Here is a 12239-nt window from a genome sequence, read left to right on the forward strand (position 1 = left end):
AGAAGGAGGTGGCCTACAGTGACAGTCCCCGCCCTGCTGAGGTCTGACCTCCCTCTCCATTCATGGCCAGAGGGAGACAGGTGAGACTTCCTGTTGTCCTCTGCCCTAGCTGGGACTCATCTGGCCATGCTGCCTCAGTTCTGGGTCCTGCCTTTTAGGAAGGCCGTGCACTGGAGAGGGTCCACAGGAGGGCTGCTGGCACAGTGGGGTCTGGAGGTCCCAGTCATCGTGACCATAGAGAAGTGGAAGGTTGGCAAAGCCCTTGACACATTTGTCATCCCATTTGAGCCTCACGACATCCCCTGGCAAGGAGGTGCTATCATGATCCCCATTTTACAGATGAGGAAACCGAGGTAAGCAGTGCAGTGACTGGGCCAGGGTCACCCAGCAGTAGAGGTCAAATGCAGGCTTCCTGACTCAGGTCTGGCTGTCTGTGCCCTCTGGGATCAGTAGGTGGCACTGGGCATTTCCGGTCTGGACTCAAGAAGTCTCAGGAACCCAGGAGGGATGCCATGGTTTCTGAAGGGCTGTCATGGCAGAAGCGATTTGCCTGGCTCTGCTCAGGCTGAGGTGAGGGCAGAGTGAGCTGACCTTGGTCATGTGGACTTACCAAGCTCTGTATAAAGTGAAGAAGTCACTTCCATACAGGACGTCCCTGGAACCTTGGGACACCCGGGAAGGCAGAAGGGGGTCCAGAAGGGGGACTTTTTCTGTGGCAGGAGCTCCTGGTGTGGGGACTCATCCTCCACGGTCAGTCCTGGGGAACCCCCCGGGGCCCTAAGATGACAAATGCCCTGCTTAGCATCCCACAGACAGAGAGGTCAGTCTGTGAGAAGAGGCTGGAGGACCACTTAGTAAGGCTGGAAAGGGAGGGGGAATTCCTGGCTAGACATAGGATGGACCAGTACGCACAAGGAGTGCAAGCTTCTTGAGGGCAGGGCCTGGCTTTGCCTTTCTTTGGATCCCCAGATTTAGTGAAGAAGCTGGTACACACACACACACACACACACACACACACACACACACACACACACACACACACACACACACGCACACAGAGTAGGTACTTAAGAACACTTGTGGATTGATTGATTGATTAATTTGTGTACTGTTCCTCCCCCTCCCCCACTAAAATGGCAGCTCCTTGAGGCAGGAGCTACTTCACTGTTATCTCTATCTCCCCAATGTTCCACACAGTCCCTGGTACACAGCAGGGGCTTAATAAATGCTTGTTAATTGACTGACTGCTGACCTTTGAGTTCTGCCAACTCTGTGAATTTTCTCTCTACAAGCTCACTAGTCTCCTCAGGGACCCTCCTAGAGTGCAGATGGTTATGTGGCCTGAGCCGACATGGCAGACCAAGCTGACCCAGGGGAGACTCAGGTAGCCTTCTCTTTGTTTCATGGGCTGCTGTCGCTCTGCCCACCGTGAGGAGGCACTCTGGTACTGAGGTCTTTGGAGCGTTACTCAGAGCTACTCTGGCCTTGGAGAATTGGCCAGTGCTGGTGTTCAGCTGTCCTAGCCCCTGAGGTCCTAGGACCACTTACCTGCATAGATGAGGTGCCCGAGTGGAGCCTTGAGGAGGGCCCACGTTGGATTGTCTGGGACCAGCAAGCACGAGCTGAGCCCGGGGCTGGTCAGGGGGAAGGCAGGCTGGGTGGCCCTTAGAATGGTGCTGAGCTCCTCTGCTGACCCCCAGCTGCTCCCTGCTACAGAGGGCCATCTTTTACTGGAGTCCTGGCAGTGCCGCCATATGGCTGCAAGCCCTGGGCCACTGTGGCCCCTAAAGAACCAGTGACAGGCACCACCCAGAGGCAGTAGGGAGGCATGTGGCACGTGGGGCTGCTACTGTGGATCACCAAGAAGGGAACCCAAAGATGAGTGCACATGATGACTGGCGGAGGCTGGAGTGCAGAGGCTTCTGTCCTGTTGGGGGCCACATGGGAACACTCAGACAAGCATCCTGTAGGGGCTACGGTGGCCCAGGGCTTGCAGCCATATGGCGGCACTGCCAGGACTCCAGTAAAAGATGGCCCTCTGTAGCAGGGAGAAGCTGGGTAGGGGAACCTGGGCTTTGGGCGTGTTGGTGTAGGGAACATCCACACTGATGGCGCCCTGCTGGTGTCATCAGGAGGAGAAGGCGTAATTTCTGTCTTTCATGCTAATCCTTTCTGATGTCTCCTTGTGGCCCAGTGGGCCCTGGGCTCGCAAGCAGGTTCTGAGCCAGAAAGGATCCTGTGATGGGCTTAAATCTCTCTGTGACTCAGTTTCCTCATCTGTAAAAACAGGATAATAACACCACCTGCCTCCCAGACTCATTGTGAGGATCAAATGAGATGATATTTGAAAGGTGCTTTGCAAACCTCAATGGGCTATAAATGTGCTCCATTATTATTGTTGTTATAATAACATTTATTTTTATCATCAACACTGTGGCCCTTGGGAGCCTCTGCTGAGGTCACTGAACCTTTAAGCCTGTAGGAAGTCAGTGCTGGCTCCCCCCACAATCTCCCTTCCTTAAGGGGTCTTTTGGGGTAGGTGGGACTCACTCCCATTTGAGGAATGGTCTGAAGATTATCCGCAGCAGAGACTAGTGACACCAAATGCTGACTGTCCCCATATCTGTGGGGAGGAGGCAGGGTCTGGTGAGACCCTTTTACTGTTTGGAGAGCAGTCTCTCTCTGTCTCTGTCTCTATCTCTCTGTCTGCCTGTCACACACACACACACACACACACACACACCCTCCAGTGAGGAAGTGCAGGCTCCAAAGACAGTAGTAAACTATGGTTTAGGCTGCAGGGGAAGAGAGTGGGCAGGATTTCAGCAACTTCACGAAAGAGACACTCAGGGGAGATGCTGAAAGTGGCCAGATTCCCTGGGCCCCAAGGTCACTTTTTAGCTTTTCCTTCATAAGTCATCCCCAAATTCTCAGCTTTGAGGTCTTGGGGCACTTTCCTGCCCCCTGGACTTTGCTGCCACTCCCCAGCCCACCTGAAATGCCTTCCCTCTTGCGCTCTAGTGTTCCCATCCTTCCAAGCCCATGACTGCTTCATCTTACCCTCCTGCAGCTAATATGACAAAGAGCCCTGAGCTGCCAGACCCCCAAGGACTCTATAAGCCCAATTCCTGGCCGTGTTGCATCTGAAGCGTTATCACAGACCCAGCTGTGGCCCTGAAACACCTGGACATAACTCCGACTCCCCCCTCCCCCATCAAAGAACCAGATTTTTAATGGATGTTGCTGTGCCAGACACACAAATGCCATATATATGATGTTAAATGCGAAGCTGTCAAATGTAGACATGGGAATCACATGGGAGCAAGAAGTCAGACTGACCCCTTGGCTGAGATAAGCAGAGGTCATCAGCCCCAATCTTAAGGGAGACCCCCAAGAATTCTGACATGAGAAAGAGAACAGATGCAGAGATAGGGGCAAAGTGGCCTTCCTGTTATCTCATGGCTCTTCAAGCTGAAATCACTTAGCCTCAAGCCCCCTCATCCCAGGGAGGTGGTGAGGTGATATTGCAGCACTCTGAAAACTACAAAGCACCATATAAATGTAGTCAAGAGAGCCCAAGCGACTTGCCCAGCATCACACAGCTAGGGAGTGTCTGAGGTGGGATTGCAACTTGGGTCTTGCTGACTCCAAGTCCAGGGCTCTAGCCACTGAGCCCCTTAGAGTTGCTTGTCCCAACTCTCCCTCCCATTGGCAGGCTGAGGCCCCAGCAGAGTCCAGGGGCTCAGAAGTTCCTACCTGTGTATTTCCCCACACAATTGGCGGTGGATGTTAGTTAATTAACCAGACTTAGCTTTTAGAAATGGGTATTTACTAAGGCACTATAGCTGGGACAACCCCCTCCCCCCCCAAGTCTGAGAGTCTCTCACCAGCATGTGCAGCGTCCAGGGGAAAGCAGGCTTAAGTTTAGACATCAGGACAACCATGCTTGTGACTTTGGAAGACAGGAGGGTTTGGGGAAAAGATTGAGTTCAGCTGTAGACCTTTGGAGTTTAAGACATCCAAAAAACAATAGGAGATGCAGGACTGAGGCTCAGGGGAGAGATGGGGCTGGATGTATAGTCTGGGAGTCTGGGCATAGAGATGCGGCTGATGAGATTAGTGATGGAGAGAGCGTAGAGCTCCCATGGAGGGGGAGCAAGATGGAGGATGAGCCAGCTAAGGAGGCTGAGGAGTGGACAGTGGGTAGCAGAGGGCAGGGTCAGGGAAACCCAGAGAGCAGAGAGTGCCCAGGAAAGGAGAATGGCCACAGAGAGGCCACGGACGGAGACTGAGGACAAGGAGTCTGATCTGGCAACGGAGATCAGCCACTTGGGAGAGGGATTTCAGTTGGATGCCGAGGCAATCGATAAAACTGCTAACCCAACCCTGGAGGGCTGGGGTGGCTCCTTGGCCCTCTCTCCTAGAAGGGAGAACATTGAACGGGGGATGAATCCCCTTTGGGTCTAGCCAGTTCTAAACCTCCTCATCTATACTATTGATTATCCCATCTTTTCCACCAGAATAGAGGGAGAAGAGTAAACTCTCTTAAATGCTTCCCTAGAATCTAGGTGACTTGCAGCAAAGTCTCCCTAACAGGCTTGAATAGAAATCTCTATGGTTTTGTCAGCATAGGGAATTCTTCACGTGGAACCTCCCTGCGCAAATCACAGATTGCAGCCCACCTCCCTCCCACTTAGTAGAGAAGGGCTAAGAGGTTAAGTGGCTTGGGTGGGCTTCCATGATAATGTCACAATTAAGATGGTAGCTCAAGCATAGCTTGGGCCGGGAGACTACCAGACAAAGTGTAAGGCAGTTTGGAGAGACTCGCTGGCTGAAGGGCTCAGCCACAAGGCATAGCGTTGGGACACACCACCCCCTCCGGGCCTCAGGCAGTCCTGTCCTGCCTTTGGGCCATGCTAGGCTGATTTAATTTCCTAGGCCTTTGGCTGTGCTCAGGAATAGCCAAGGCCACAGCCCCATCAGGAACAGAAGGCTACAGGGCCTCCCTATCCCACCAACTGGTACCCTCCATCATAGATCCAGAGCTAGGCTGGGGGAGAGGCCTTTCAAGATCATATAGCTCATCGTCTTCCTTCCTTCTTTCCTCTCTCTTTCCCTCTCTCCTTTCCTTCCCTCCGTCCTTCCTTCCTTCTTTTTTTCCTTCCTTCCTCCCTCCCTCCCTTCCTTCCTTCCCCCTTCTTTCCTCTCTCTCTCCCTTGCTCCTTCCTTCCTTCCTTATTATCCTCATGCCTTTAACCTTTCCACAGGGACATCACAGGACAATGAAAAGGAGACCTGCGCCAGGAGTCTGGAGGGCTGTATTTGAGTCCCAGCTCTGCTTCTAGCTGTGTGTTGTGTGACCTTGGGTAAGTCACATTCCCTCCTCTGGTCCTCATGAAATACAAGGGTTGGACGAGATGCTCTCTGGGTCCTTTCTAGCCCAACAATTCTCGAGTCTATAAAGTACTCTCAGTGGGAGAGATGACCACATTTGTGGAGACAGTAGCCTGATCTGTGTGGAGAAAGCCACTCACCAGCAGGGTCTCAAGTAGTGTTTTAGGACCTACCCCAATGATGTCTTTGTTCTCAGAAGGCAGGCTTCCCTTTCCCTTTCTCCCCCCTCCCATGGACTTTGCCACTTTGCTTATTCAAACCCATATTTTTTAGTAAGCCTCAGAGAATTCTTCAGTGATGGTGCATTCAGGCTGAAGCTGTCAACTTCTAATGTTCTTGAACTTGGCAAGAAGAGAATCTTTCCTGTGGGAGAGCACTGTCCACGTGCATCTAATTGGTGTGTCGAAGGACCCCAAGGGTCACCGGTTTCAGAAGGCTCATGAGAAATAATCGCTGTCGATTTCAGAACAGGCACAAGTCTACCCAGCCTCGGGCAAACCCAGCGTCTGCAGAAACTTGAATTTCCCAACAGGCAGAATAGGAGGGGGCTGTTAGAGTGACACTGGGATCCTTAGGTTTGTGGGCGTGTTCACTGACCCCCAATACACCAGTGGATCCAGGACGGACGGCGTCGTGGTGGCTTCTGCACCATCCAGCTCCTTCCTGTGGCCAGACTCCCATCCAACCTCCCTGGAAGCCTACCTTCCTGGGGGTCTTTGGGGCAGGAGCAGCCCACAGGCCGTCCCCTCCTCCGTGGTCTTCCTCCATGATCTCTCCAACACTGTTTTTGGAGCGTGTACTGGATGTATTTGCCAGCGTACTGAGGGTCTCACCAGAGTGTGGCCTGCTCACAATAAAGAAATTCTCTGTAATCACAGAATCTCAGAAAGGGAAAGGCCCTTGGTGTCAAGTGAAGACACTAGAGGGCACCACTGAGCATAAAGCTTTGGGCCTGGAATTGGGAAGCCGCGTGCAAATTTAACCTCAAGTACTTAATAGCTGGGTAATACTAGGCAAGTCCTTCACCTCTGCCTGACTCAGTTTCCTCAACTTTTCAAATGAGGGTACTAACTCACACCTATCTTTCAGGATTGTTGTGAAGATCAAACGAGACAATATTTGTAAAGCACTTAGTAAGGTGCCTGGCATATAGTAGGCGCTTAATAAATGCTTCCCTTCCCCTTTCCAACTACTTACCTGGACAGGAGTCCTCTCAGAGTAGTGTAGAGTAGATGAGTAGAATGGCTGCGATCCCTCTTCCACTTGACACTCCTCCAAACACCAGAGGAGGGATATGGGAGCCTGCTGAGACCCACCACTGTCTGGTCTCCCTGAGAGGCTATTGGTGCTGAAGGTGCCTGGGAGCATCCCTAGCCCCGCACCCTTTCCTGAATCCAGCCCCTTCACTGTCTTCCTCCTGTGCGGTCCTGGTCCCAGTCATCATCTGCATTCAATGCCTCCTCTTTGTGAGCTGGCTGGTGCCCCAACAGAAGAACCTGGCCCCCCCACTGCATGTCATAACCTGGACAGCCTGCAGCGCCATCCATGGGACTTCCTTTCATTTGTGGTTAGCAGTCTCTTTCACAGAGCTCGTTTTCAGGGGCTGGATGGAATATGTTTGTAGTGGTCCTGTATGTGCTAATCTCTGTATGTACATCCTTGCCCTCTCCCCAGGTCAGTGTCTTGGAGAAGTTATTGTCTTCTTCATCCTTTATCCCCAGGGCTGAACTCAGGACTTGTCACATTGGGGATGCTTAATAAAGCCTCAATGATTGTTCAAGGGACTGCAAATAGGAGCCCCTGGAGGACCTTGCCCTCTGTAGGGTATCCCTCTTCCATAACAATGGGAAAGTAGGCATGAAGGTCTGTAGTTACTGAAGCTCTTTTTCTCAGTCCCCATTTTGTGGGGGAAGCATGATATGGGCTGGGATTTTTTTTATTCCTTTAATATTTCCCTACCCTAAGATATCTTATAAAATGACCTGTCAATTGTTCATCAAGGATTTGGAGTTGGAAGGGACTGTAAAGCCCATTTAATCCAAGCCTCTGATGTAGCAGAGAAGGAACTATGGTCCAGAGCTGAAATGACTTGTCTAAGGTCATCCAGGAATTAAGAGGCAGAGACAGGGTTCAAACCCAGGCCCTTTGACTCCAAACTCAGCACCCTTCCCCCACCTCCTTATTGCTACACCTGCATCTTGGGTTTCCTGGTCTGGCCCCTCAGCTCTTCCCGCCTTGGTCATCTCCAGGGGCATTTCAGCTCCCTCCTGTGGCATTATGGTAGTAGAAACCAAATCTGATGGTTCCCCTGTTACTGAGGGGATAGATCCGTTCCTTTTCTCACCTGTTCATTCTCCATTTTCATCTGAGGATCATGCTGAGTTGATATGGCTCAGTTGCATATCACTTTTGCAGGATTGTTTTGCCTGTTTTGTTTTTTACTGCTTGTGATTTTCTGTCATCTTCCTCTGTAATTAACAAAAACATTTTATTAGCTTGTAGTAAAAAAGGATTTCCTGAGAAGGCGTGCAGGAACAGCTGGTATGAAACATTCCCCCCAGATGGTGAGCACAATCCCTCCTTCACATACTAGGTGCCCCTGGGAAAGTGAGCTCCAGCTTAGAACAATTGTTGGAAAAGGGCACCTCCCATTCCTGACCCTGGGAGTCTGTTTTCTCCATTTGTGGAGTATGCGTAGTCCATAGCTAGCACATCTCTCCATCATGGTAGTCCCAATTCCTGAAAGTGCTTCAATCTTCAGGGGAGTATCTTTGTATAACTATCTGCAGACTCTTCTATTGCCATTGGCCACTCTCACTCTGGTGGGTCCTGCTACTAGTTGCTGGTGGGATTTCTGATGGGACTGCTGGATCTCCTGTACTTAGAAGGTTGCCTGAACACTTCCATCTTAATAATACTTGTTTTTCTAAGATCCAGGAAAAATAGTTACAAAGAGATGGTGGCTATGTGCTCCCAGATGTCATGGCTGGGTGGGAGATAGGTTAGCTCTCTTGCCACCCACCCAGCTCTTAGAGGAAGCTTGGAGTAATTCTGCCTCTTTGCAGGCACACAATAAAGAAAGCCACTTGCCCTTTTTGTACACATGCTCAGTTGTAACTCAGCAACTCTTGAGTCATCAGTTCTTCTGGCTTTACAGTCGATTAGAAGACTTTATCACCATACAGTACCAACCCCAGAATCAGCATGACTGTCCTCAAGTTTACACATAGTCGCCTGGACTGAAACTAGCGGAGAAGTATTTGTACATGTTCCATGCACTGGCCACCCATCGATAGGCCAGTCCAATGTTCTCACGCTCTTCTGGGCCATGAACTATTTTCTGTCCATATCTCCAATCCAGAAAGCTCTCCGTGATCCAGGGAGGTTAAATCTTTGTCCTTTCAAGTGCCTTCCACTTGTATTCAGACATCCCAGTCAGGTCCAAGCAGCACAGCTTTTACACTGTCTCACATCTATAAGCAGAAATCACAATTGCCCTCTAAAACAGAGTTAGATTCAACACAGAACATTTTACAAAACTCAGCAGAGGTTACTACTTGCCTAGCACTTAGACAATTCCTTCTGTGCTTGCAAAGGCCTTCCTCAACCTGAAAGCAATCAATAAAAGAAAAAAATAAGAAAGAAAATCAATCCTCCCTTCACAGAGGGAAAATCTGGCCCCTCTAAGGTTCCCAAAACATGTGGTCTCTCCCCATGAGGTTAAGGACCTGGGGTCAACATATCCTTTAGATGAGAAAACACACTTATTTGGCTCGGGGTGACTCACTGACATGGGGGGTGGGTAGGGCATTCACCCTCTCTCTTCCGATGAGGGGCCTCTCTGCTGGGTTCAGTCAGGTATAAAGGATCACAACAAACCAGCACTGAGTCCAAGGAGGGGCACTCACTGCCCCCCTCTTTCCCTAATGCCCCTTCCACTACTGTTCTGAATCCATACTCACAAATTGGGTTTAATCATAGAGAATACCTCTGGGTTCCTGCAACATCAGGCACCCAAAATTACTCCGAAGGATCCCCATCAACACCCAGGGCAAGCCAAATGGAGTTACAAACCCCTCTAACAATGAGATGAACAGGTTCAGTTCAAAAGGAGAGAAGACAGGGTCAGGTAGACCCTGAACTTGTGTGTGGCTCCCCAAAGGGTTAAGACGTTGTAGCTGATTACTCTGCTGGCAGAAAAATCTATTCTACGGGCCTGTAGTCCATATGTCTCTCATAATAGGGCAAGCAAACTAAGTCTTCTTAAAAGAATAAATAACCTTTAGGGGCAATTGGAATGTGCTCTAGGTGAAACGCCAGCCACCTGTAATTTGGGAATGCAGAATCCACACTGCTCATATTGGCAGCAATGTGAGATAAGTTGCTGAGTAATCTTGACCAAGTGGGTGCAATAATGCAACAGATGCGGAGACCTAAGCATTTTTATACAAACCTAAGGGATCTCAAAGGAACTGGTCTGGCTTGTGAAGGAAATGCTCCAGAGAACACCGTCTAATGGCAGTGTGAAAACAGAGAACAAAATGCTGATTTTTCTCGAATGCATCCCTGCAAACCAGGGCATCTAGGAATGGGAATTCTAGGTGGAGGCTTCCTCCACATTGTCACAGACTATTCCGAGAGTGTCCCAATATATCCCAGATAAAGCCCCTAAGTGGAGCCTTCCTCTCCAGAGACACGTCCTCAAACCTTTGTAATGTTTTACAAAGAAGTTGGCCTGCTGAGCTGACTTTCTATTTCACAAGGGGATCAAATATTTGCTGGCTAAGGCAGTTTCTGGGTCATTTGGGCTCCTCACTGTGGCAACTGTTTTTCATTGGCTAATGTTCTGCAAGAAGTGGTGATCATCATGGTCAGTCAATACCTTTGCCTTTTTTCATTTCTCATTTTTCATCATTGATGGCTCAGGCCAGATTGACATATGGGGACTGGTTGAAGGAAGTTGCAAAGCTGATCTGATGTGGAACAGGCTGCCTAGAAGATGGGTTCACCTCCGTCCTCAGGAGTCCTCAAGGACAGGCTGGACAGTCATTTGTTGGTGTTCTATGGGTGGGATTCCTTTATGTATGAGTCGGACTAGATGGGCACTGAGGAGGTCCCACCCAACTCTCAAATTCTGTCATTGTAATGGCACTATCTTCCCAGCTGTGCCATTCTTCCAATTTGATGGTGATTTTGACTTTTGCTGTAACTAGTGGGGAGTCTTCCCTCACAGAGATGATTCTGTGACAATTCTTACATTAGTTAGCTCGTATTTCCTTTGTTATTGTATAGTCAGACTCAGTTTCCCTGATGTGCAGAGCACCTTCTTTCCAAGTCTCTCCTTAAAAAGAAAAATTTGCTTTCTATTCTCTACAGTAGATAAATGCAGGGCTTCTGAGTGGTCTTCTGTTTTTTATACCATTTTTGTTGTGTGACCCTGGACTAGTCACTTAACATCCCTGAGGGGCAGTTTCTCAGCTGTAAAATGGAGATAATAACATACCTTCCTTCCAGGGTGGAGATGATGCTTGAAAAGTGCTTTGGGAACCTTAAAGCTGTATGTGGATCAGCTATTATGATTGTGTTTTTGTGATTGGCTGTTTCTTTAGAAAGGTTCTCCTCATTATTGGGAGAAGCCCAGAAATACCATCACCTTTCCGGCGGATTTGGCTAACTCTCCAAACAAGATGTCTCTCTCCTGTTAGGATTGCTCCTGACCTGGGCCAGCCTCCATGGCCTTTCTCATCTACTTGACAATTAGGGTGCTGGGCCTTGCTCACCTTCTGGCTCTCTCCCTTGACTTTTTGGCAGGACTGAGAGCTTAGAAACAGTAGTCCTCCATCAATACCTGTCAGAGCCTGCCTGCCTTTCTTGGAAGCAGCCCTGACTGATGCTTGGGAGTGACACCTTCCTCAGTGCTGGCATGGAGGGAGCAAGGAACGTGCTCAGAGCTTGTGAAGGGGATTGCCTTACAGCTGGACCAATGGGGCCCTATCTGGAAGGGGAAAAGAGCAGGACTACGCAAAGGGGAAGCGCCCTTGCCAAGAGCGGATGGCCATGACATTCTCTCGTTGCTCTGAGCATCTTCAAACGAGCCTTTTAAATTAGCAAGGAATTGGTGGATGCCCTGAAAATCATGCTTCCTCCAGAGGAGGTTGGTGGCTTGCAGCAAAGGTGGCCAGCCTGAATGCACTCTACACATGGTTGGCTGAGGTGGGAAGGCCCTGCCTGGAGCTGACCTCAGTTTGTGGGCCTGGGATCCCTGGCTGCTCTCAATGGAGGCCTGATTTTCTGGCTTGGTGCTTGTGAGCGGCTCACCCATATCCTTGGGCCTGATGGCTCAGGGGCAGATGCCTGCACCCACTGTACATAGGGAGGCCCAAGGGGCTTCCCTGGCACTTGTTAAGGACACTCCCTTTTCTGGATCCTGAGGGTCCGCTGTCTTTGGGAAGAGGTGCTGCTGAATGCAGGTTTGAGCTTAGTGTGGACTATGGATCAGATGGGCCTGCACAAAGAGCCTGAGGCTGTGGAGATGAAGCTGCCAGACAGTGTTGGGGGTTCAGGTCTCCTCCTGGGCAGTTCTAAACCCAGTTCCCAGCCCGAGTGCCCAGGACCCAGGAGATTTCCCAAGGTGTTTTCTGCAGTTGACCACATCTCTGCAGCCCCATGCATGATGGGCAAGGCCTAGAAAAACAGGACATCTCCCAGGGCTGCTGCCTGTTGACACTGAAGCACTAACCTCCAGACAGCTGCAGGCCATCAGGGAAACAGCTTTGTGACCCCCCACTGGCCAGATTAAGGGAGGCACCAAGGAGAGCTGGGCCCTCATGTCAGGGGCTCCCCAG

The 12239-nt window shown here is 50.3% G+C and overlaps 1 long non-coding RNA gene across 1 annotated transcript; it reads right to left on the reverse strand.

The window, feature by feature from the left end:
- Positions 1 to 5301: 5301 nt before the first annotated feature.
- LOC144456731 (uncharacterized) lies at positions 5302 to 9050 on the reverse strand. Its single transcript, XR_013485772.1, has 2 exons — positions 6592 to 9050; positions 5302 to 6238 (listed from the first exon to the last, which is right to left on the reverse strand). It is a non-coding gene; the product is annotated as an uncharacterized LOC144456731 (long non-coding RNA).
- Positions 9051 to 12239: the final 3189 nt, after the last annotated feature.

The sequence above is a fragment of the Phascolarctos cinereus genome, unplaced genomic scaffold (assembly GCF_003287225.1).
Source record: "Phascolarctos cinereus isolate Bilbo 61053 unplaced genomic scaffold, phaCin_HiC Scaffold_4;HRSCAF=312, whole genome shotgun sequence".
In the NCBI taxonomy this organism is placed as follows: Eukaryota; Metazoa; Chordata; class Mammalia; order Diprotodontia; family Phascolarctidae; genus Phascolarctos; species Phascolarctos cinereus.